Genomic DNA, 25,560 nt, shown 5'->3' with positions numbered 1-25,560 from the left:
GTGCTAACCACTGTGCCACCGTGTTCCCAAAATGCTAAAGGCCACTTTATATGCCACTTGGTTTTACATAATTTAAAGATAATTTGATTGGAGATAAGTAAACCATTAGCTTAGTGTTATAACAACACCTATGCATTCATTGTGTCGCACAATCCTATCCCTTTTGTTTTATGCAGAGAAACAGACTGCGAATGAATATTGCGTTGATTTCCCTCACTCCTGTGTTACAGGGCAATACTCTCAAGTCACCGTGTTATAAAAACAAAGCAAAGAAGGACCAAAAAGAGGACAAATATTCTCATCTGTACTTAATTACATGGGTATCAGTGAACATTACTTCTTAAGCCCATTTGAGAGACCAATAGCAAAAGTAAATTATCCTCCTTGTTTACTTTGGATTGCAACAGTTCTCAGTTCCAAGAAAAAGAAATAAAGGTAGTCTTCTTCCATCAAACAGTAACTAAGAACTTGATGGGTTCAGAACAGACCGCTGGAAAATTCCAGTTTATTATTGGGTAGATTTCTTCCAATTGCACTTGTAATGAACTATAGTCTTTTGTACATAACTAACAGCAATGCTCATCCCTGAATATCGCTCGACACACTATATGCCAGAGTCCTGTGGAAAATGGCACCACAGGCGGCAAACAATGGTACAACATACTTAAACATTAAAATTGCAGGTGTTTAATCTAAACAATGATAACAAGCTTTGCCTGTAACCTCAGGTTCATGTAAAAGGTCTTTTTGCACAATTCAGTGAAGAGCAGAGTAGTCATTTCAGCCCATCTCAGAAACTTTAAAACCTTACAGATGTACTCTCCATTGAATTCACTTGACATTCTGGTCAATATTTATCTCTCACCATCGCTAAAGCAAACAATCTGTTGATTATTCTATTAGTGTTTGCAGTACCTTGCTGTGCACCAATTGGTTACTTGGTTACAACATTACAACAACTACTACACCTCAAAAGCATTTAAGTGATTTGGAAATGGGTTAGGATGGCCTGGAAGTCCTATATAAATTTAGGACTGTCACTTTTTTTCTTTAATTATTCCTCTTGTTGCAGCAACATGCATAACATTTCTCTGAAGCACCTTCACACTGGATCTTAAGGAATCAAGTGGGAGTAACAGGTTACACCTAATTTGAACTTTATCCAACAAGAGTACTGGATATAATTCCAAAGGCTTACAAAATCTGTCCAGGAGGATTGTGGCATGAAATGCAGCAGGGACCAATTGATTGCAGACCTCATATCTCTGACAGTCTTCAACTGTGTCCTATTTCATGACATTCACTGTGTCTCATAAAAATCAGTTTTCCTTTTCATGCTGATTATGCCTGCCACATATCACCAACTTTTGCTGTCACATCGCTCCCCACCCCCACCGCCCACCAAATGCCATGTACACATTTCTAACTTCCATGATGTTATAATTAATTTCTATTCATTTGTTTAATTCATCCTGTCTGATTGGACTCTTCTAACGCTGCAAAGTGGAAATTCCAAAGTTGCTGAGTTCTGCAATCTTTATGTTGATGGAGAGCACATCTGTGAAATATTAAGTTTTCCGCAGAGCGGGTGAAATTACTGCACTGCTCAACTTTAAAGCTTGCGACCTTAACACCGGAAATGAGTTGAAAATGTCTTAAGGAAATTGAACTGTTTTAGTCCAAGAATGTCCCTTGGAGTCCTGTGGCTACAAAGAAAATTGAGCGGTTGACTTTCTTTCAAAATCCCAAGTGATCAGTTTTATTTTCTCATTGAAGCAGCATGATAAATTACTAAAACTGCCTCACAGTTCAGGTAGTCAAAAATCCAGAGTGTAAAATACAGCCAGTAAATGTTTGAAGGACTCTGAACTGATATTTTATTCCATCCAAGTGTCAAGTGCTATTCACCCCCAAATATTGACATGGTTCCCATTTCCCCAATGCAGCAAATGTTGTACAGAGGTCCATATAGAATCAATAGAATTTGAGAGGTCACACAAACTAGTTCACATGTTTCTGACCAAACTGGCTTGTTGATTGCTACATTTATAGTTAGTGAGCAGTGATATGAGGTGAAGATCACCAACATCGATGAAGGCCTCATTGACATTTCATTTTCTCACATTTCTATGAATCATGCTCAGTACTTCTCACACTGCAGCAACTTGTAAAGACTCCTTAGACAGCATCTTCCAAACCTGCAACTGCCAACACACAGAAGGTCAAGGACATTAGGTGCATTGGAACACCACCCCATGGAAGGTACTCTGCAAGTCACACACACTATTCTGCCTTGGAATTATATCACCTTCCTTCACTATTGCCAAGTCAAAATTCTGGAGTTACTGCTCTCATAGCACTGTGGATGTACATACACTGAATTTTGAAGAAAGCAGTTCACCATTGTTACATGATGTTTGTGACGAAAAGTACAAGGTGTGAAAAAACATGTTGATGAAGATAGAGCAGTGGATGTAGTGAAAATTGATTTTAGCAGGCGTTTGATAAGGTTTCCCCATAGTAGGCACATTCAGAAAAGGAAGGAGGCATGGGGTAAAGGGAAACGTCTGTCTGGATGCAGAATTGGCTGGCCCATAGGAGACAGTGGGTGGTGGTAAATGGAAAGCATTCAGCCTGGAGCTCACTGATCAGTGGTGTTCCACAGGGATCAGCTCTGGAACCTCTGCTCTTTTTATAAATGACTTGGATGGGGAAGTAGAAGGGTGGGTCAGTAAGTTTGCCGATGACATGAAGGTTGGTTGAGTTGTGGATAGTGTGGAGGGCTGTTGCAGGTTGCAATGAGACATTGACAGGATGCAGAACTGGACTGAGAAGTGGCAGATGGAGTTCAACCTGGAAAAGTGTCAAAAGTGTCAAATCATTCACTCTGGAAGGTTGAATCTGAATGTAGAACTTAGAGTTAAAGGCAGGATTCTTGGCCATGTGGAGGAACAGAGGGATCTTGGGGTCCATGTCCATGCATCCCTCAAAGTTGCCACCCAGGTTGATAGGGTTGTTAAGAAGAAGTATGGTATGTTGGCTTTCATTTGTAGGGGGACTGAATTTACGAGCCATGAGGTCATGCTGTAGCTGTAGAGAGTGCTGGTCAGACCACAATTGGAATATTGTGTTAGGATCTGGTCACATCATTATAGGAAAGAAGTGGAAGCTTTAGAGAGGCTTCAGAGAAGATTTACCAGGATGCTGCCTGGACTGGAGGGCATGTCTTATGAAGAAAGGTTGAGAGGGCTAGGGCTTTTCTCATTGGAGTGAAGAAGAATGAAAGGTGACTTGATAGAGGTGTAGAAGATGTTGAGAGGCATAAATAGAGTGAATAGCTAGAGGCTTTTTCCCATGGCTGAAATGTCTGTTGTAAGGGAGCACAATTTTAAGGTAACTGGAGGAAGGTTTGGAGGTATGTCAGAGGTAGGTTCTTTACTCAGAGAGTGGTGGGTGTGTGGAATGCACTGCCAGCAGTGGTAGAAGAGTCAGATACATCAGGGACACTTCAGCAACTCTTGGATAGGCACATGAAAGATAGTAAAATGAAGGGAATGTAGGTTAGTCTGATCTTAGAGTAGAATAAAAGGTTGGCACAACATCAAAGGCAGAAGGGCCTGTACTGTGCTATACTGTTCTGTGTTCTTTTTTGTCTATCAAAGATGCTAGGCTTTGTAAGGGTGTATGCTGAGGAATGCTTTAAGCACTGCCCAATATGATTATGTCATATGGACTTGGGCTAGGGAACAGCTTTGAATCTCAGATAAGATAGACCTATGATCTAGGATTCATCGTGGAACTCCTACTAGCCACATTCCTTGGTCAAGGAATGGTACAAAACTAATCATAAAGATGAATTGTGCAAATCCTTTGCACAATTTCCCAACATGAAAGTAATCTTTTCAAAATGGTACAAAACTAATCATAAAGATGAAATTAATGCCTGCTTAAATTCAGTGACAAAGGAAATGCATGATGTTGCAGGATATTAGAACACCAACACATTTCTCTGGAAAGACCTAAAACAAGTTGATGCTTGCGGTTCTTACAAGAGAAGCTTAGCACTCCATGTTATTGTGGAGGCGTATTGAATTAGAACTTTCTTTTTCTTTCCAAGTGTGCAAGCCAGAAATCATCCAAGGACATGTTTACACATGCTGTACTAGCTAGCTGCAGAGAAGGAGCTAAGAGTAGATCATACTCCTTGCACGTTATGTATAGTATTTGGTGTGTTAGTGGCCAATATAGAGGAAAGGTTTAGGAAATTTTACTCTAAAAGTGGCCAATTCAGTGATATGGTTCATTGAAGCACCAAAGTGCAGTACCATACAATTGGTAGTGAAGCAACAAGGTGAGACAGTGAGGAGGGAGGAGTTGAAAGGGCAAGTTTACATCTTTTGCGATTGCATGGGAAGGAACCATGGGAGAATGACAAAGTGGTGGGAGAGATGAAGGAGTGGATCAGGGTGTTGTGAGGGAATGGTGACTGCTGACAGTAGAAGGGAGGGCAAGATGTGTTTGGTGGTGGTTTCCTGCTGTATGCAGTGGAAATGTCAGAGAATGATCCTTTGAGTACGAAGACTATGGGATGGAAAGTGAAAACAAGAGCAACACTATCATTAGTTGAGGTGGGGGTGAGGTGTGAGGGTAGAGATGCAGGAAATGTGTTGAAAGTGGACTCTGTTAACCACAGTTGGGGATGAATCTTTGATTGACGAAAATGAGGATATGTCAAAGGCACCCCAATGGAAGATGGCATCATCTGAACACATGTGAGGGAGATGGAGAAATTTGGAGAATGGAATGGGGTCCTTCCAGGAAGCAAAATGTGAGGCGGTGTAGTTGAGGTAACCATAGGAGTCAGTGGGTTTGTAATAGATATTGGTGGACAGCCTATCTCCAGAAATGGAAACAATGAAGTCAACAAAGGGAAAGGAAGGGAAGAGAAGAGTCAGAGATGCATTTGCTGCTCATTCCTAAATTGCCTCAAAAAGATGGCAGCAGGCCACTTCGTCAACAACTCAAGTGGCTTCCCCATTTCAAAGGACAGCAGCAAGTCAGCCACATTAAGCCTGAAGCCAGACCATCTAAAGACAGACTTCTCTCAAGGGCTTTAGTGAACCAGTGGGGATTCCTACGACAAATCCCAATTGTCTCACGGTCACTATTATTCAGACTAGTCTTTGTCTCCAGATTTGTTTAATTCACTGAATTCAAATTCCTGCTGTGCTGAGATTTAAATCATGTTTTCTAAGATTGTTAGCCCAGGCCTCTGGATTACAAGTCCAGTAACATAACCATTACGTGATGATTTCTATTTCACTAATTACTGATATACAGCTCAGAGAGATGAACTAAGGATAAACGAACCTAAACAATATTAAACCAGTGAGTGAGTCAAAGTGAGTGAGTTTTAAGTACATTAATGTTAGTTTGGGATATAAATGATCAGCATCAGGCTTCAGTCTGGTTGTATAAAAGAAGAAAGAACATAGTGTACTTCTTTGTTATGAATCCATAAAAATCCCCTCAATTCAGTTGCCAAAAATTATCTCACCTTATCATCCACCTACTTTCAATCTTCTTTTACTGCCAAACATAAGTATATATCAGCCTTACTGCTTGCTATCTTTCCTTTCTCGAGACAAGATTTTATTTGTATCAGCCCTGTTGGTAAAGAATCAAGAAGCAAATATTGGTCTTTCAAGTAAGTATCCCATATTCCAATGTTTTATAGCAGACATGCACAATGACGTGGAAGTGGTGTTACATTGGGTTAACAATATAGTATTGTTTAAATAGATAAGAAGTGTCTCAGCTGGATGAGTTAATATTAATGGCCAGTAACTTCACAGGTTCACACTGTCAGCACAAATAAACATGTCCATTAATATGCATTGCTCAAACATCTTCACTTAAGAGCACACACAAAGAATGTTAGTGACTGATGGAGTAACAAGTGGTGAACTGGAGTTGGCAGGTTACTACTTTGATTTTCACAATGGGAATCACCATAACTAGTTTCAGTGCCATGGGTGGAAGAATGGGAAACTGCACATGAATGAGGTGGAATAATATGACAATGAAGATGTCAATGTATGCTCATGCATACAAATTGACCCTCGCTCCTCAATAGTGAGAATTTCCTCTTGTCATTGAACACTTAGTTGGAAGAGGGGACATTTTACTCTCAAGGCCAAAACAATAAGGCTCTAAGACAGAGAAGCTGAATTAAGCCATTTGGCCCATTGAGTCTGCTTCTCCATTCGATCATGGCTGATATGAAACTCCTCACTGCTGATTTCACATGATTCTCCCAACTTTCTTATGGTGCCCATATTGCTCAGAGCTTGTGAAGATTCCATTCAAAATGTTTGTTCAAAACAAATATAATTTTATTATTTAAAAAAGTGAGAGAAGGAAATCTAGAAATTATAAACCTGCTTTTGTGCAATCTGTTATGGGGAGCTTATTGGAATTTATAACTGAAGATAAAGTGACTGAGCGCTAAAAGAAACTTGAGCTGATTGAAGTGAGTCAAAGTTGATTTGTGTGAGGTAGGTCATATGTAACAAACCACATTGTCAAAAGGGTGTGGATGCTTTGGAGAGGGTGCAGAGGAGGTTCACCAGGATGTTGCCTGGTATGGAGGGTGCTCACTATGAAAAGAGATTGAGCAGATTAGGATTATTTTCATTAGAAAGATGGAAGTTGAGGGGGGAACCTGATTGAGGTCTACAAAATCATAAGAGGTATTCACAGGGCAGATAGCAGGAAGCCTTTTCCCAGAGTGGAGGACTCAGTTATTAGGGGAGATATGTGTGGAAAGTTTTTTAAGCAGAGGGTATGTCTGTGGATGCAACTTATAGGGACTTCCAGAAGGTATTTGATGAGGTCTATCTTTTACTTTCTACTTCTTGACCACACTTTCTTCCTTTAAGATACTATTTAAAACCAACATTATCACCCAAGTTTTTGGTATTATTTAATATCTCCTTATGTGGTTCAATGTTATTCTCTGTTTTGGAGTCCTCCACGGAAGTACCTTGGAACATTTATTACATTAGAAATACTTTATACATGTAAGTAAATAGTCTTTCTCATCATACATGTGAGATTGCTAACGAAATGAAAACTTATAGAATTGAAAGCTAATTACTTTCCTAATGTGAAAACATTAGGAAAACGGACAATGGGTATGTAAACATTTAGATGGAAGTGATCTAAGTATTCAACAAGGAGCGTTTCTGCAGTCTCAACTGTTCATTCTATTTGATAATGCATTAGATAACCAATAGAGAACATAGAACCAAGACTTCTGAATATCACAGATTTGTGGTATGGAAAGTAGTGTAGTCAGGAGCTAGTCCTGTATTTCTTTCTTGTTTGGATAATATGGTTCAGAATTTGCATCCAATTTTCAGAAAAAGTGTCTGAAAATGAATCATGTTCTTGTGTTGTGTTTTAAAATTAAATTGAACTGATACTTGGGTTAACAAACATATGTTGCAGACCCAGGCTACAGTGTATCTTAAAAGCTGTGTGAAGCAGTTTGTGAAACACAAATCCTCAAATAAAACTTCAAATTGCAACAATAATGGTCCATCCACTTTGAACTAGGCAAAGAAGATTTACTTTGGCAGTCAGAACTCAAGCATCCTAAGCACATGGTCACCATGGCAGAGTTGGTTTTAGATGATTACTTGATATTCATGCTGTTGGCTCCTTCAAGGATGCTGATGTAAGTGTGTGTGTCCCAGCTGACGTGGAGAATTCATCTCAAACAATATTGATGGTACTTCTCCAGGTCCTTCAGGTGATGTCTATACATAGTCCAAGTTTCTGGACCACACAGAAGAGTTGGAAAGCCAACTACCTTATGCATGACAATCTTAGTATTGCCACAGATGTCGCAGTCATCAAAGATACTCATCCTTCACTGTCAAAAGCGGCTCTCACAGATTCATGCAGTGTCATATTGATTTTACAGGTACTTCTTCTATAATGCTGAAAATGTGTTGCTGGAAAAGCGCAGTAGGTCAGGCAGCATCCAAGGAACAGGAGAATCGACGTTTCGGGCATAAGCCCTCCTTGGATGCTGCCTGATCTGCTGCGCTTTTCCAGCAACACATTTTCAGCTCTGATCTCCAGCATCTGCAGCCCTCACTTTCTCCTCTTCTTCTATAATGCCATAATTGAACTCTTTTGCAAACCAGTGTTAGAGAAAAATCATGCTTTAGAAACAGCGCTTAAAGTGCTGGTGATGTAATCGCATTACAGCCAACAAACAGTTTAAAAGTTTGCTCTTTAGAAAAAGGTCCCCAATTCATCAATTGCTTTATAGTGAATTTGTGTTAATGATACTCACTTTATAGCAGAACGGCTTGTACCTATTCCAGTACATTATGTATAAGTTATTGTTTAGATGCTGACTAATCAATGGCCAATCTGTGATTGCAAATAATTTTACATTAACAATTTGTTTCCATGACAAAAGCAAAAAGTCTCTTTCCTCACCTACCACCCTGAGTCCATATGGCAACTTCCTTGCAAAGTATTTTTCTCTTAACATCTTTACAAGTTCAAGATATATGAGATCAAAATATTTTAAAGCTTCACATGGTTTCTATGGCTGTATTGAAGCCATGAATAAGAATACATTTGGTTTTATTTTGTATTTGTTCATGAGATCTGGACATTGTTGACAAGTGTAGAATTTTTCCCTATTCTCCTCTCAGTTCAGTAAACAAGTTAAAGAATCTTACATAACATCACATAGCTAGAAGAATGTAAATAGTACTAAGTTCTGCCACATTAAACAGGACAGACTTCCAATTTCTCATCTGTGCTGTTGCTAAGTTTCAATCTCCAGCAATTGATTTGTTGCAGTAATTTATTGACATACATAATATTTGGTTAAAATATGTGCTCCGTGAATGCTGTTGCTATGGAGAGAAAGAGCTTGAAATGCTTGTTTTCTTCACATTTCCTAAACTTCCTGCTGTGCTCAGAAATCAGTTTTGACTCAGTTGGTGTCCAAGCTTCCAACAGTCCCAGATGGGCACACAATGCGGAGCAAATTGTAGAAAAACATGCCATAGCTCATTTGATAAAAGGTTAAATTGTTTGAGTATTTTGTATCTTAAATACACTGACAATGTGGACTTTTTAAGAACAACATTTTGGAAAACTCACTTGCTATTGCATCCAATTGTCACTGCAGTTGAGAACATATCACAGTTCATGTGGAGAGAGATTGCATGTGTGCTGGACTACTCCATTACATCTGCATATGGGACACTCTTAATTTAGAGATTATTTGTATTCGTAATTACACTACAATCAAGCCTTGCAATATTTAGTGATCATCACAGCTGGTTTTCTTCCTTTGCAATCAGATGACTCTTCAGTAAATATGCTACTGTGCCAACTTTTGCATAGTTTGTTCATGCTTTTCTTTCCTTCTTTTAAGTTAGAACTCCAAAACGTGTTGCTATACATTACAATCCTGACAGAATGCTTGCAGTACAAAAAAAACACTTTGTAAACTGGCAGAGTGCCAGACAACATTAGATGCTGGTGTTGCAAGGTCAGACAGCCATAAGACCACAAGACACTGGAACAGGATTAGACCATTCAGCCCCGCAACTTTGCTCCACTGTTCAGTAGGAATATGGCTAATCTGACATTCATCACATCCACTTTCCTGCCTTTTCTCTGTAATCTTTGATTCCCCTACAGTTCAAGAATCTATCTATCTCAGCCTTACTGAGGCAAATACTTTCACAACCCTCTGAGAGAAGAAATTCCCCCTCATCTCAATCTTAAATTGCCATATCTTTATTCTAAGACTATTGTTATGAAGACGTAGAGGGTACCTTTAAGGGAATTGAAAAGCTGGCAAAACTGCCTGACACAGCATAAAGTGTTCTGAGCAAGTTAACAACGTAACATATGGTCGTCCCAACTAGAGTAGCTGGGTTGTCATGAGACAAAAACATATTCAAATTTGGCCAATCAATTTTAATTATGTCCCAAGATACCAAAATCCAATCGGATTTGAATTTAGTATTATGATAATATTAAAACCAAGGAAACGATCTGATGTTTTGGAGTATCAAACCAGACATTTTGAACACTTAGAAGGAGAACTGCCACAGAGACTGCTAGCTCAAGAGCTCTGAGAAATACCTGTCTAGGGAAGGAGTTTGCACAACAGAACATCAAAACTGACCTAGAGAGAAGCCACAGAGGAAAATCTACAGAGGCAACTTGGCAAAGCTGACTAGCTTTGAAACGGGATTTTCTTTTGTAAATTTTAATCGGGATTTTTCTTTAATCGGACTAGCATTGTAGAGTGGGAGGTAAACGATAGCTTTAAGAGAAAGGAATTGTTAACAGATGTTGGTTTTAATAGAATAAAGTTGTTAATTTTTACTTTAAATATTGATCTCTGGGATAGCTATTTGTCTCTCGAATTTTAACAGATTACAGCCTGGGGTGAATCTTTTCTGTGTTGCTGGTTTAAATTAGCAGAGGGGTGTAACACAATGCCCTTGGTCCGAGACTCTCCCATGAGGGGAATCATCATCCTCTCAGTATTTACTCTGTCAAACTCTTTTAGAATCCTATTGTTCCAAGGAAATCATCTCTCATTCTTCTAAACTTTAGTGAGCAGAGTTCCAATCTATTTAGGCTTTGCTCATAAAATGCTCTGAACTGCCTCCTTTGAAATGAAAACTTTCATATTACAGAGGAGGAAGTGCTGGATGTCTTGAAACGGGTAGAGGTGGATAATTCCCCAGGACCTGATCAGGTATAACCTAGAACTCTGTGGGAAGCTAGAGAAGTGATTGCTGGGCCTCTTGCTGAGATATTTTATCATCGGTCGTCACAGGTGAGGTGCCGGAAGACTGGAGGTTGGCTAACGTGGTGCCACTGTTTAAGTAGGGTGGTAAGGACAAGCCAGGGAACTATAGACCAGTGAGCCTGATGTCAGTGGTGGGCAATTTATTGGAGGGAATCCTGAGGGACAGGATGTACATGTATTTAGAAAGGCAAGGACTGATTAGGGATAGTCAACATGGCTTTGTGCATAGGAAATCATGTCTCACAAACTTGATTGAGTTTTTTGAGGAAGTAACAAAGAGGATTGATGAGGGCAGAGGAGCAAATGTGATCCATATGGACTTCAGTAAAGGGTTCGACAAGGTTCCCCATGAGAGACTGATTAGCAAGGTTAGATCTCACGGAATACAGGGAAAATTAGCCATTTGGATACAGAACTGGCTCAGAGGGTGGTGGTGGAGGGCTGTTTTTCAGACTGGAGGCCTGTGACCAGTGGACTGCCACAAGGATTGGTGCTGGGTCCTCTACTTTTTGTCATTTACATAAATGATTTGGATGCGAGCATAAGAGGTACAGTTAGTAAGTTTGCAGATGACACCAAAATTGGAGGTGTAGTGGACACCGAAGAGGGTTACCTCAGATTACAACAGGATCTGGGCCAATGGGCTGAGAAGTGGCAGATGGAGTTTAATTCAGATAAATGCGAGGTGCTGTATTTTGGGAAAGCAAGTCTTAGCAGGACTTATACACTTAATGGTAATGTCCTAGGGAGTGTTGCTGAACAAAGAGACCTTAGAGTGCAGGTTCATAGCTCCTTAAAAGTGGAGTCTTAGGTAGATAGGATAGTGAAGAAAGCGTTTGGTATGCTTTCCTTTATTGGTCAGAGTATTGAGAACAGGAGTTGGGAGGTCATGATTGCGGCTGTACAGGACATTGGTCAGGCCACTGTTGAAATATTGCATGCAATTCTGGTCTCCTTCCTACAGAAAAGATGTTGTGAAACTTGAAAGCGTTCAGAAAAGATTTACAAGGATATTGCCAGGGTTGGAGGATTTGAGCTATAGGGAGAGGCTAAACAGGCTGGGGCTATTTTCCTGAGAGCGTCGAAGGCTAAAGGGTGACCTCATAGAGGTTTACAAAATTATGAGGGGCATGGATAAGATAAATAGGCAATGTCTTTTCCCTGGGGTCAGGAAATCCAGAACTAGAGGGCATAACTTTAGGGTGAGAGGGGAAAGATATAAAAGAGACCTAAGGGGCAACTTTTTCACGCAGAGGGTGGTATGTGTATGGAATGAGCTACCAGAGGAAGTGGTGGAGGCTGATACAATTCCAACATTTAAGAGGCTTTTGGATGGGTATATGAATAGGAAGAGTTTGGAGGGATATGGGCCAAGTACTGGCAGATGGGACTAGATTGGGTTGGGACGGGTCGGCATGGACGGGTTAGACCGAAGGGTCTGTTTCCATGCTGTACATCTCTATGACTCTATATTTCCTCAAATAAGGGGACCAAAACTACTCACTGTACTCCAGATGTGATCTCAGCAGCACCTTGTACAGTTGCAGTAAGACTTCCCTACTCTTATACTCCAACCCCTTTGAAGTAAAGGCCAACATTCTATTCGCTTTCCTGATTACCCGCCGCATCTGCGAGTTAGCTTACTATGTTTTGCGTACAAATACAATCAAGTCCCTCTGTGTTCCAGTTTTATGCAGTTTTTCTTCATTTAAATAATACTCTGTTCTTTTGTTCTCTCTTCCAAAATAAACAACTTCACATTTCCTCCACTTGTCAACTACTGGCCCAATTACTCAACCTATCAATACCACTCTGTTATTGTTTCCCTCTCGCAACTTGCTTATTTTTGAGTCACCTGCAAATTTGGCTCCAGCACATTTGCTTCCTTAGTCCAAGTCATTAATATATATTACAAATAGTTGTGGTCCCTCCACTGATCCCTGTGGAAACCCCATTGGTTACAAATGCCAAGCTGAAAAAGAACCCTTTATCACCATTCACAGTTTTCTGCCCATTAGGAGGGAGGTGGGTTCTTGTTATGCAAGGGAATCAAGGGTTTATTAGAGATACTCAGGAATGTGGAATTCAAGAAAACAGATCATTTCCTGATTGAATGACAGGAAAAAGCTCAAGAGGCAAAAAGGACACTTCTGCTCCTTTTCCCTATGTTCATAAATGATTCATTTTGAAGGAATATGGATCACCTAGAATATGAACATTACTGTGCAAGCACTTACTGCAATATCATTGAAGTAAGTGTGAAAGTGTCACTATTTGCCAATATTGCTTTACTGATATTGACAACAACTTCGGAAATCTGCACAAGCACGAAAATGTAATCTCCAGATGATGGGGTGCCAAGGCTCCCTAAGACTGTAATCAATGGAAATCATTGAACTGAATTTCCATGCTTCTTCTCTTAGTCTCAGTGCAAAAGCCCTTGCAAAAAATGACACAGCATACCATTCTCATAATTATTGCTAAACAGTTTTGTTGGTCTTATTTACATAGTTAATTATAAACAAATGGATGAAACATTGGAAGCATAACCCAACAGAGGGAACAAAGACTGTTAACTTAGGATCACATTTATATTTAGAGGGCCATCATTATCAAAATACCAGCAGACTATTCTAGTCAATATTTTAATCTGTCAGCAGATTGAAGTTCCTCTGATAAATGTGTCAAGCACCAAAGTACATTTCTTTTAGTGGTCAGTCTGAACAGGCAGCATCTTGTAATTTCTGAATTTAATTTTGGGTAAATTTTAATTGGTTGATCTTTTAATTGGTTGATCCATCTTGATATCCTCCAGTGGTCCCCCGCATCACAGAATCCAGTCTTCAGTCATTCGATTCACTCATCTTGATATCAAGAAATAGTTGGAGGCACTGGATAATGCCAAGGCTACAGGCTCTGACACCATTGCAGTAATAGTACGGAAGACTTGTGCTTCAGAACTTGCTGCTCCCATAGTCAAGCTAAAACACTGGCATCTGTACAACAATGTGAAAAATTACCCAGGTATAACCTGTACATTAAAACAGGACAAATCCAAATACCAGCCAATTACTGTCACACCAGCCTACTCTTGATCATCAGTGAAGTGATGGAAGGTGTCATCAACAATGCTATCAAGCAGCACCTGCTCATCAATAATCTGCTCAGATTGTGCTCTGCCAGGACTATTCAGCTCCTGACCTTATTACAGCCTTGGTTCAAACATGGACAGAGGAAGTGAATTCCAGAGGTGAGGTGAGAGTAATAACCCTTGACATAAAAGCAGCATTCAGCTGAGTATGGCATCAAGGACCTCTAGCAAAACTGGATTCAATGGGAACCAAGTGACAAACTCACCACTGATTCAAATCATACATGGCATATAAGAAGATTGTTGTGTTTTCGGCAGTCAGTCATCTCAGCTCCAGGACCTCTCTGTAGGATTTACCAGTGTCGTGCCCTAGGTACACTCATCTTCAGCTGCTTCCTCAATGACCTTCCCTCCATCATAAGGTCTTTCCCTCCATCATAAGGTCAGAACTGGGGATGACTGGACAGTGCTCTGCCCAGTTCACAGCTCCTCAGATACTGAAGCAGTCCATGTTCAAATGCAACAAGATCTGGACAATATCCAAAAGCTTGAGTTGGCAAGTGACAAGGAACATTTGCATCACATGAATGTTGAACACTGACCATCTCCAATAAGAGACAATCTAACCATCGCTCCTTGGCATTCAATGGTGTTACCATCACCGAAACTCCCAATATCAACATCTTTCAGGGTTACCACTGATCAGAAATTCAGCTAGACTTGCCACATAAACACAAAGGTTACAAGAGCAGATCAGAGGCTAGGAATACTGCAGTGAGTAACTCATCTTCTGACTTCCCAAAGTCTGTTCATTGTCAAAGCACAAGTCAGGAGTAGAACAGAATATTTCTTATTTGCTTGAATGGTGCTGTTCCAACAATATTCAAGGAGCTTGACACTTTCCAGGACAAAGCAGCTCATTTGATTGGCTGCACAATTACAAACATTCACACCCTGCACCACCAGCACTCAGCAGTGTATACTATCTACAAGATGCTGCAGAAATTCACCAAAGATACTCAGACAGCACCTTCCAAACGCACCTTCCAAACCCATAAACACTTCCATCTAGAAGGACAACGGCAGCATATACATAGGAACGCTGCCATCTGTAAGTTCCCCTCCAAGCCATTCACCACCATGAACTTGGAAATATATCATTGTGCCTTCACTGTCGTTGGGTCAAAATCCCGGAATTCCCTCCTTAAGGGCATTGTGGGTCAACCTGCAGCAAATGGACTGCAGCAGTTTAAGAAGGCAGCTCACCACCACCTTCTCAAAGGCAACTCGGGATGGGCAATAAATGCTGGCCAGCCAGCAACACCCACGTTCTACAAATTAATGAAAGAAGGTAGAACTAAATGTGAAATGGCTTTCACCCCTTTCCTCATTGTCTCACAACTTTTAGTTCACTTTACTTTTCTTATTATGTCTCCAACAACCCAGCATTTTTAACCAATATATCTACAGTCGGTTCTGCGATAACAGGCATTTCTACAGCGCAAATTAGTTATAATGCAATTGAAGAATTTAGACCATTATTGGTAGAATGCGAACTTTCCTCACCTGTATTGGCAATAACACGATTCTGGTCCCAGTGGTTTAAATGATGCTGTGATTATGCAATTTTCTTATAACATGCAATTGTACGGGAACAGAACTATCGTGCTATATCAGAACATACTGTACTTTGCTATCTGTGTTTGAATTTATAGGCTTTATAGTTATCCTTGACGGCATGCCTGTCATAGAGTCATAGAGTTGTACAGCATGGAAACAGACCCTTCGGTCCAACTCGTCCATGCCGACCTGATATCCCAACCAATCTACTCCCACCAGCCAGCACTCAGCCCATATCCCTCCTATTCATGTACCCATCCAGATGCCTTTTAAATGTTGCAATTGTACCAGCCTCCACCACTTCCTCTGGCAGCCCACTCCACACACGCACCACCCTCTGTGTGAAAACATTGCCCCTTAGGTTTTTTTATATCTTTCCCCTCTCACCCTAAACCTATGCCCTCTAATTCTGGATCGCCCACCCCAGGGAAAAGACCTTGTCTATTTACCCTATCCATGCCCCTCATGATTTTATAAACTTCTATAAGGTCACCCGTCAGCCTCCGACACTCCAGGGGAAACACCCCCAGCCTGTTCATCCTCTCCCTATAGCTCAAATCCTCCAACCCGGCAACATCGTTGTAAATCTTTTCTGAACCCTCTCAAATTTCACTACATCCTTCTGATAGGAAGGAGACCAGAACTGCATGCAATATTCCAAAAGTGGCCTAATCAACATCCTGTAGAGCCGCAACATGACCTCCCAACTCTGACCAATAAAGGAAAGCCTTCTTCACTATCCCGTCTACCTGCAACTCTACTTTCAAGGAGCTATGAACCTGCACCCCAAGGTCTCTTGTTCAGCAACACTCCCTAGGACCTTCACATTAAGTGTGCAAGTCCTGCTAAGATTTGCTTTCCCAAAATGCAGCACCTCACATTTATCTAAATTAAACTCCATCTGCCACTCCTCAGCCCATTGGCTCATCTGATCACGATCCCCTTGCAATCCATGGTCACCTTCTTTGCTGTCCACTACACCTCCAATTTTGGTGTCATCTGCAAACGTACTAACTATACATCTTAAGCTCACATCCAAATAATTTATATAAATGGCAAAAAGTAGAGGACTCAGCACCAATCCTTGTGGCACTCCACTGGTCAAGGGCCTCAATCTGAAAAAGCAATCCTCTACCACCACCCTCTGTCTTCTACCTTCGAGCCTGTTCTGTATTCAAATGGTGAGTTCTCCCTGTATTCCATGAGATCTAACCTTGCTAACCAGTCTCCTATGGGGAACCTTGTCAAACGCTTTACTGACGTCAATATAGATCATGTCTAATGCTCTGCCCTCATCAATCCTCTTTGGTACTTCTTCAAAAAGCTCAATCAAGTTTATGAGACATGATTTCCCATGCACAAAGCCATGTTGACTATCCCTAATCAGTCCTTGCCTTTCCAAATACATGTACATCCTGTCCCTCAGCATTCCCTCCAACAACTTGCCCACCACCAATGTCAGGCTCACTGGTCTACAGTTCCCTGGTTTGTCCTCACTACTTTCTTAAATAGTGGCACCACATTAGCCAACTTCCAGTCTTCCGGCACCTCACCTATGACTATCGATGATACAAATAGCTCAGCATGGGGCCCAGAAATCACTTCCTAGCTTCCCACAGAGTTCTAGGGTACACCTGATCATGTCCTGGGGATTTATCCATGTTTATGTGTTTCAAGACATCTAGCACTTCCTCCTCTGTAATATGGACATTTTTCAAGATGTCATCATCTATTTCTCTACATTCTATATCTTCCATGTCTTTTTCCACAGTAATCACAGATGCAAAATACTTACTTAGTATCTCCCCCATCTCCTGAAGCTCCACACAAAGGCCGCCTTACTGATTTTTGAGCGACCCTATTCTCTCCCTAGTTACCATTTTGTCCTTAATGTATTTGTAAATATTCTTTGGATTCTCCTTAGCTCTATTTGCCAAAACTATCTCATGTCCTCTTTTTGCCCTCCTGATTTCCCTCTTAAGTATACTCCTACTTCCTTTATACTCTTCTGAGGATTCACTTGATCTATCCTGTCTATACCGGACATATACTTTCTTCTGTTTCTTAACAAAAACCTCAATTTCTTTCATCATTCAGCATTCCCTACACCTACCAGCCTCTCCTTTCCCCTAACAGGAATATCTTGGCTCTGGACTCTGGTTATCTCATTTCTGAAGGCTTCTCATTTTCCAGCCGTCCCCCTTTACCTGTGAACATCTGCTCCCAATGAGCTTTTGAAAGTTCTTGCCTAATATTGTCAAAATTGGCCTTGCTCCCCCACTGACACCCCAGTCACCTGCACTGCCTTATTTCCCAAGAGTAGGTCAAGTTTTCCACTTTCTCTAGGAGGTACATCCACATACTGAATGAGAAAATTTTCTTGTACACCCTTAACAAATTCCTCTCCATCTAAACCCTTAACACTATGGCAGTCCCAGTCTATGTGTGGGAAGTTGAAATCCCCTATCATAACCACCCTATTATTATTACAAATAACTGAGATCTTGTTATAAATTTGTTTCTCAATTTCCCTCTGTCTGTTAGGGGGTCTATAATACAATCAGAATAAAATGATCATCTCTTTCTTATTTCTCAGTTCCACCCAAATAACTTTCCTGGATGTATTTCTAGGAATATCCTCCCTCAGTACAGCTGTAATGCTAATTAATCCCTTATCAAAAACACCGCCCCATCTCTTCTCTTGCCCCCCTTTCTGTCCTTCCTGCAGCTTTTGCATCCTGGAACATTAAGCTGCCAGTCCTGTCCATCCCTGAGCCGTATATCTATAATTGCTATGATATCCCAGTTCCATGTTCCTAACCATGCCCTGAGTTCCTCTGCCTTCCCTGTTAGGCCTCTTGCACTGAAATAAATGCAGTTTAATTTATCAGTCCTACCTTGTTCTCTGCTTTGTCCCTGCCTGTCCTGACTGTTAGGCTTGCCTCTTTTCTCAACTGTACCAGTCTCAGATTGATCTCTTTCCTCACTATCCTGCAGGGTCCCAACCCCCACCTTACAAGTTTAAATCCTCCCAAGCAGCTCTACCAAATCTCCATGCCAGTATATTAATCCTCTTCCAATTTAGGTGCAATCCGTCCTTCTTGTACAGGTCACTTCTGTCCCAGAAGTGATTCCAACAATCCAAAAATGTGAATCCTTCCCCCATACACCAGCTCCTCAACCACACATTCATCTGCTCTTTCTCCTATTCCTACCCTCACTAGATCATAGCACCGGGAGTAATCCAGATATTACTATTCTCGAGGACCTCCTTTTTTAAATTCCTGCCTCTCTGTATTTTCCCTTCAGAATCTCAACATTTTCCCTTCCTATGTCATTGATTCCAATATGTACGGTGACCTCCTGTTGGTCCCTGTCCCTTTGAAAACATTCTGCACCCTCTCTGAGACATCCTTGATCCTGGTACCAGGGAGGCAACACACCATTTTCATTTTTTTCTGCTGGCCACAGAAACGTCTGTCTGTCCCTCGGATTAGAGAGTCCCCTAACACAATTGATCTTTTGGAACCCGACGAACCCCTCATTGCATTAGAGCCAGTCTTGATACCAGAAACTTGGCTGTTCGTGCTACATTCCCCTGAGAATCCATCACCCCCTACCATTTTCCAAGCCTACATTTTTCAGTAAATCATCTCAAGAGAAATAAGATGTAAACGGCAAAGATGCTGCATTGTTGCATTATGTTGAGTTCAAGGTATTCACATTTTTCATTTTGTTGAATGCTTGTACGCTGAATACATTCTCAACACTGACATCTGAACTTTTCACATCCCCTAAGTCATCAGCAAAGGGTTGGGAAAATCCCCAGCTCTGCAAAGTGAGTCAAGTGTCCCAGACAGTCAGATTTTCATTTGGTTGAGAAGGGAAAATGGACTTGGGCCACCAACTTGGAGAGAGTTTAGAGGCAGCTACAGGAGCTGACAGAGTTAGCTTCTAAAAAGCCATCACTTTGTTCTAGCTTTAACAAAATAGTAACAGAGCTCCAGTCCTTACCTCCCACATGTTTCCAATTTCCCACACATGGCAAACCATGTTATCTCATGCTGTCCATCCAGTCCCCATGACATTTCATACCTTTCATGCCAATTTATGCCCATCTACCATGTGTGTGGCTGTCATACCCTTCATGCCCTTGTTCTCATTCCCATGGCCCTTTATAGTCTTTGTGCTAACTCATGCCAACTACCTACCTGGGCCCTCATACTCTCCATGTTAATCTCTACACCTTTATAACTATCCCTTCTGCACTTTATATCCGCTTTGGCAACATATGCCAACTCTTGCTAAACATGCTCTCTATCCACCATTTAATCTTACACCATCCATACTAACTTATCCAGGGTCCACCAAGGGCAGAGATAAAACAAAATAAAGCTATGTGTCTACTGCAGATTTTAATTTTACATTTTTAAAAACTCATTCATGAAAACCATTCACTACATCTCAATTCTTTCAATTACATAATCTTTTACCAAATCAAAGATTTCATTCAAATATTTAATCCCATTTTTAATAAAAAACAAATTTGTATTCACGGTGCCAGACCGAAGACTTTATAAACACTTGAAGGCGGCAATTAACCTCTGAACTGTGAGAATAATAGGTTATGAAATCAGTCTTGCCATTCCTGTAATAAAGTACAGAGGGTTGTGACACCAAATGGAGTGAAATAGCAAGCAGTTTTTGTAAATTTTAGCATGTTATTTTTCAAATTTAAAAGACACAAGATTTAAATGCCTTGATATTTGATCATTCCCCTTGACAGCTCCAATCAACTTTATTGTTCCAATAAGTTTCCTCACTTTTTGCACACGCTCATATCTACTTCTAATGATTCCAAAGCGTTTTTGACTCCCCCTTTCTGAAAATACACCTTACCTTTTCTAAAAATGCCCTAGACCCATTCAAAAAGGTCCCTACCGCTCCAAAAACCACCAGCCACTTTAGACCTTCTCCTGAAAGATCAAAAGCCCACAGGTCAAGTTTTAGATACCCCATTATAAAAATTGGATCTGGTTGAAGGCAACTGTACTTTAACATGTGCATCTGTGAACCACAGATATGCAAACACAACCTGCCCTGTTCTGTGCTGCATTACAACTAAGCCAGAGACCATCTCTACTTTTATAAGAATCTGGGCCATAAATTACCAAAATAGGACTGAATTGAAATTGATGAAGCTACTTCAGTTTTCATTCATCCAGCATTCACAAATTCAACAGTGAATATAGATAAGATAATGGTGCTGTTTAAGTTGATTTAAGGAGTTGATGAGATGGGTGGAGAGAAAGGAACGGAGGGCAATGACGAAGGGCAGCCAGAAGGGATTAGTTTAATTTGGCATTCGGCACAACATCGTTTTATGTTCAAAATTATTTCCTCTGATGGAAGTGAATCCAGAAAAAGGGGAAGAAACTGAAAATTAGAGCTAGGTTCTCCAGGGCCAAGGTCAGGAAATACCTCTCTAACAGAGGGTCGTGGAAAACTGAAACTCTGTCCTTCCAAACAATGTTGAGGCTGTAGGAGAAGGGTGCCTTGAGGGTCATCTGAAAATGTCAAAACTAAGACTGGTGATGGATTTTTGGTATGCAAGGGCGTCACAAGTTACAGAGTCAGGGTGGGTACATGAGTTACAATACAAATCAGCCATGAATATCACCATCTCATTGCATCAGCATATCATCAGTCTCTGGGTAAAAAGAATTCGACTGAATGCCCTATCTAATTTCTTGGTGAATACTGTAGATTAAAAGCCTATAATTTTGATCTTCCCACATGTGGAAACCATTTCTCTGTGTCAGTTCTATCAAAATTCTTAAAATTTTTAAAGACTTCTGGTAGGTGACTGATACATCCTCTCCTGATATAAGGGTTGTGAGGTAATACCTATCCTCTTTGTTTTGCACCATCACCAATGCCTTATAACCTTTTTATACTATGGAAACCAGAGTCATACATAGTACTCCAAGCATGGTCTAATCAAAGCTTGATACAAGTTCAACACAACTTCTCTTCTTTTCAATTCTATCATTCGAAAAAAGTAACCGAATGTATGGTTCATTTCCTTATCGGTTTACCGATCTGTCTGCTCCTTTCAATAATTTATGCAGTTGTATCAATACGTCCTTAGATTGACTACACTCCCTATTTTGGAGTCTTCTGTAAACTTAAAACGAATGGTTTTTGATTACAAAGTCTGAATTGTTCAGCTAATTTGCAATCAGTCATCCTAGCACTAACCCTTGCAGAAGTCAACTTGATGCCTTCTGCCACTCTAGACAACTATTCATCACTTCTACTCCCTGCTTTCTGTTTTACAGCCAGCTAGGAATCCATTCTGCTGCTTGTTCCAAGAAGCCTGGATCTTATTCATTAGTCTAATGCATCTTGTCTACCATACCTGCAATCCCACAATTCTCATGCCTCTCTCACACGTGTGTTCTTTTCTTCACAATCTATTTTTCATCTTGCTCCCTTTGGAGGGATAATGTGACAGTCTGAGAAATAATTAGTCTCTGCCTGACTTTAGGTGTAGGGGACGGAACAGTGAGCAAGTATCTGATGATATGCTCCAGGAATGGGAATGTGGCATGTGCTTATAGATCAGACAGAACAAAACAGAAGAATTGAATTACAGAAAGCAACTGCATGACTGTTAAATAACAGTGACATACATTTCAAATTGCTCACACAATGCAATATCTGTTGTTGGAAAGACATCATCTTCTTTGCTTACAGAATAATGTCAATGAGGGTGATTGTCTAGTGGGGTTATAAGCATAACATTGCTGAAACCTTTCTCTAAAAATAATCTGATCTTCATGGCATCCGGAATTCAAAAGCAAAGACAATACAGAGCATTAGATTTAGACAAATCAAAAAATGTTACCATGTTGTTTCTATAGTTACTGGCTAGAGAGGAATATCACAAGCAAACTACAATTGAACTGAGAGCATAGGTAAGCCATGATCTTGTTTTTTCAACTCATCCCATAACCATTTAGAGTATTTTAATAAAATTATGGAATTGCCATAGACTGATGGACCAAATGACCCCATTCTGTGCTGCAATGACAACTAAACATTACAGTAATAAGTGGAGACTATTATATTTCATAGGGTTAAATGAAGTAAAGTAAGGGCGGCTCACATGGGGCATAAGTATTGAAGTTGACCAGATAGGTCACTCTCTGTTCTGTAAAATCCAATCTAAGTCATCGCTGACCTTTTTACCAGAATAGAATCAAAATAGAATTCCAATTAATCAGTTTATTATCAATATAGGTTTTTAGATCCCTTCCATTAAAGTTCAAAGTTAATTTTCAGAGAAATCATTTTCGGGGACGAGATTAGTTTAAAATAACTTGTCACCACTAGCTGAGACAAGGGCATGCGCACTCAGGAACACAGCTTCTTGGCCAGCTACCATCACTGGCCCCACCTGAGCATGCGCCAATGCCCATCTTAACCTACAGAAGGGGAGGTGGATCACTGCTTCTTAGATACAATGATGAAGGTGAAGGGGAGTTGGGGGAAACAGGTGCAGCATGGTCTCACAGCTCAAGGAAGGGCCCCTCCCAGCAGCTCGAGAGGACCAATTGGCAAGGCAGTGGTAGAGTAGGATGACCGCGATGGAGAAAACTTACTCTGTAGACACCCCCGAAATGGGAAGTAACCACATCATCAGTCCCTGTTTCCACCTCTACCTTTCAAACTCCCCCATCCTCAGCCTAGTGACATCAGTGGTGCAATTGCAGGCAGGCACTTCCTGTGGCCTATCACGGCAAGTTGACATGATCAGCTGGATCCGATAAATGCATGGGACCATTTATGGATAATCACTCTATGGTCTTCATAAGCTTTTATTTACAAGGACACATGTTACAAACATACCTATCCACCACAACTTCAGTCAGCCACTAAACATGGGAGATAAGTGAATCCACAGTTAACATCCACCCTCTAAATACAGTTAAACACACACTCATACAATTAACAATTCCATCCACAGAGAGCCATTGTCCCTGTGCAGCACTTGTTTGCATGCCAATACAGAATTTATTTATAAAATGACAAAAACAATTCCTTTTAAAAGGCATGTCCAAAGTAGTGGTATGTTATAACTTACCACCTTGATTTCTAAGAATACAGATGACTACACCTTCAACAACAGAACTGATGAACTGCAGCAGTGCCATATTGATCCCGTAAACTTTATTCAGAAGCCAACAGCTGTTTATCAGAGATTTTCAGGCAGTTTCTTTCAGGAGCTCAGTCTGCTGAGGACCTCGTGGTTATTATATATTTCCTTTGAAATGTATTCTTGTATCCAAATGATGAAAGGGCCTGCTGTAAACTATTTGAACAGTAAGGCACATACCCTTCACTCAAGCAGGAAATTATCAAGATGTTTTCATATTGAGTAAAACAAATTTTGAAATCAGAAATCTATTTGAACAGCTAAGGCATGCAGAACAAGTCACCATCGTTTATGACTTTCTACTTTTGTAAACATTTACATGAAGATAAAAGTCCGATTTGTGTTGGTAGACTTTTAAGTAAACACTGCAATAATAAGTGTTTGAGGGAAGTTTGATGACTTGTACTTAACTATTGAAAATTTGCCCTCCACCAAGATTAAGAACATTCAGCAGATTCTCTGCTGTTGCAAAGTATAAAGTAGTTTACATTCTTTTTGAAAGAGATCAAAGATGGTTTTACTCATATTTTATCAATTCTGCATAGTTTGAAACTTTGTGTAAATGATATTTAATATGCTATCCACTAACACCTGACTGTTTGATTGATTTCCCTTTTCTTCTGATGGTATCACAGCCACAATGACTGATTTGCCAGCTAAATGCATTTACTCTTTTTTCCCAGCAATTTCCCAGCTCTCCTTCATCATCCCTTTCCTTCCCTCTGCCCGTGTTGTTTTGATTTAAATCAGCAAAAGCATGACTTCCAAATGCTTTGTGAGAGTTGATTATGGGCCCTCTAAATGGCCAAACATCAGACAGCATTTCCAGGCGAGGGAGTGACCCGGGTGCCTTCTTTCCCTTTGACAGAATATTCAAAGTCTAATGGGATTCAATTACTCTGTAAATCTTTTGAGTTTATGACCTCAGCCAGTAAAAGTATTACTTCCACCTTCAAAATGCAATGAACCCACAGAATAAAAACAGACAGGAGAACAAAAACTACATAACAAATCACATTCAGAAATGTTACTCAATGCAACACGGACAAAAAAAAAATCCTTGGTTTCAATATATAATATATAGCTAAAATAAATGACCTTCTTTCATGTATGGTTGACCTGAATAGAATGTATTCCCAAGATTCCAGGTTCCGAAGAAGAGTTATAGGACTCAAAACTTTAACTGTCTCTCTGTCCACAGTAGCTGCCAGTTTTGTTGAGTTTCTCCAGCACTCTATTTTTATTTCAGTTCATCATGCAGGGTAGTGCGCATTAAAAAGCCATATATTTGTCATATGAGGTAGTGTCAGCTCTGGTTCAGGTTCTGGCATTGTCACCTGTGAGTTATAAGGGGGTTCACGACCCAATCCAAGGCTCGAGCATGAAAAATCAGGGTTGACACTCAAGTTTAATATTGAGCGACCAGAGTTTTGTCAAAGGGGACATTAAATGAGACCATATCTGCTTGCTTAGCAGACGCAAGCAGTCTCATGAACAGATTTTGAACAAGAGCAGTGGAGTTATTCTTGGTGTCTTGGCCAATATATATCCCTCAATCCATACCACAAAAGCAGATTATCTGGGAGCCATCACATTGCTCTTTGTGGGCATTTGCTGAATCTAAATTTGACGTTGTGTTTCCTATAGTTCAAGAAGTACTTCAGTGGCTGTAAAGTGCTTTGAGATGTCTGCTGGAAATGAAAAATGCTGTATAAATGCAAAGCCATCAGAGATTCAAGTCTGTGCATCATTTCCAAG

At 40.4% G+C, this 25,560-nt stretch overlaps 1 protein-coding gene across 12 annotated transcripts in view; it reads right to left on the bottom strand.

Moving 5' to 3' along the window:
* LOC122563516 (MOB kinase activator 3B) overlaps positions 1 to 25,560 on the bottom strand; it is a 168,088-nt gene that overhangs the window by 93,623 nt on the left and 48,905 nt on the right. For 7 of the 12 annotated variants that reach the window (XM_087995498.1, XM_043717337.2, XM_043717354.2 and 4 more), the window contains one exon: positions 5,558 to 5,667. The exons of the other annotated variants lie outside the window; for them this stretch is intronic. The gene's annotated coding sequence lies outside the window, so the exon portion shown is untranslated. The remainder of the gene's footprint in view (positions 1 to 5,557; positions 5,668 to 25,560) is intronic. 12 annotated transcript variants of the gene reach the window in all.

This window comes from Chiloscyllium plagiosum, unplaced genomic scaffold, assembly GCF_037043375.1.
Source record: "Chiloscyllium plagiosum isolate Xiang-an unplaced genomic scaffold, Cpla_swu_hap1 HiC_scaffold_2, whole genome shotgun sequence".
Lineage (NCBI taxonomy): Eukaryota > Metazoa > Chordata > Chondrichthyes > Orectolobiformes > Hemiscylliidae > Chiloscyllium > Chiloscyllium plagiosum.
This window is presented reverse-complemented; position numbering and strand designations above follow the sequence as displayed.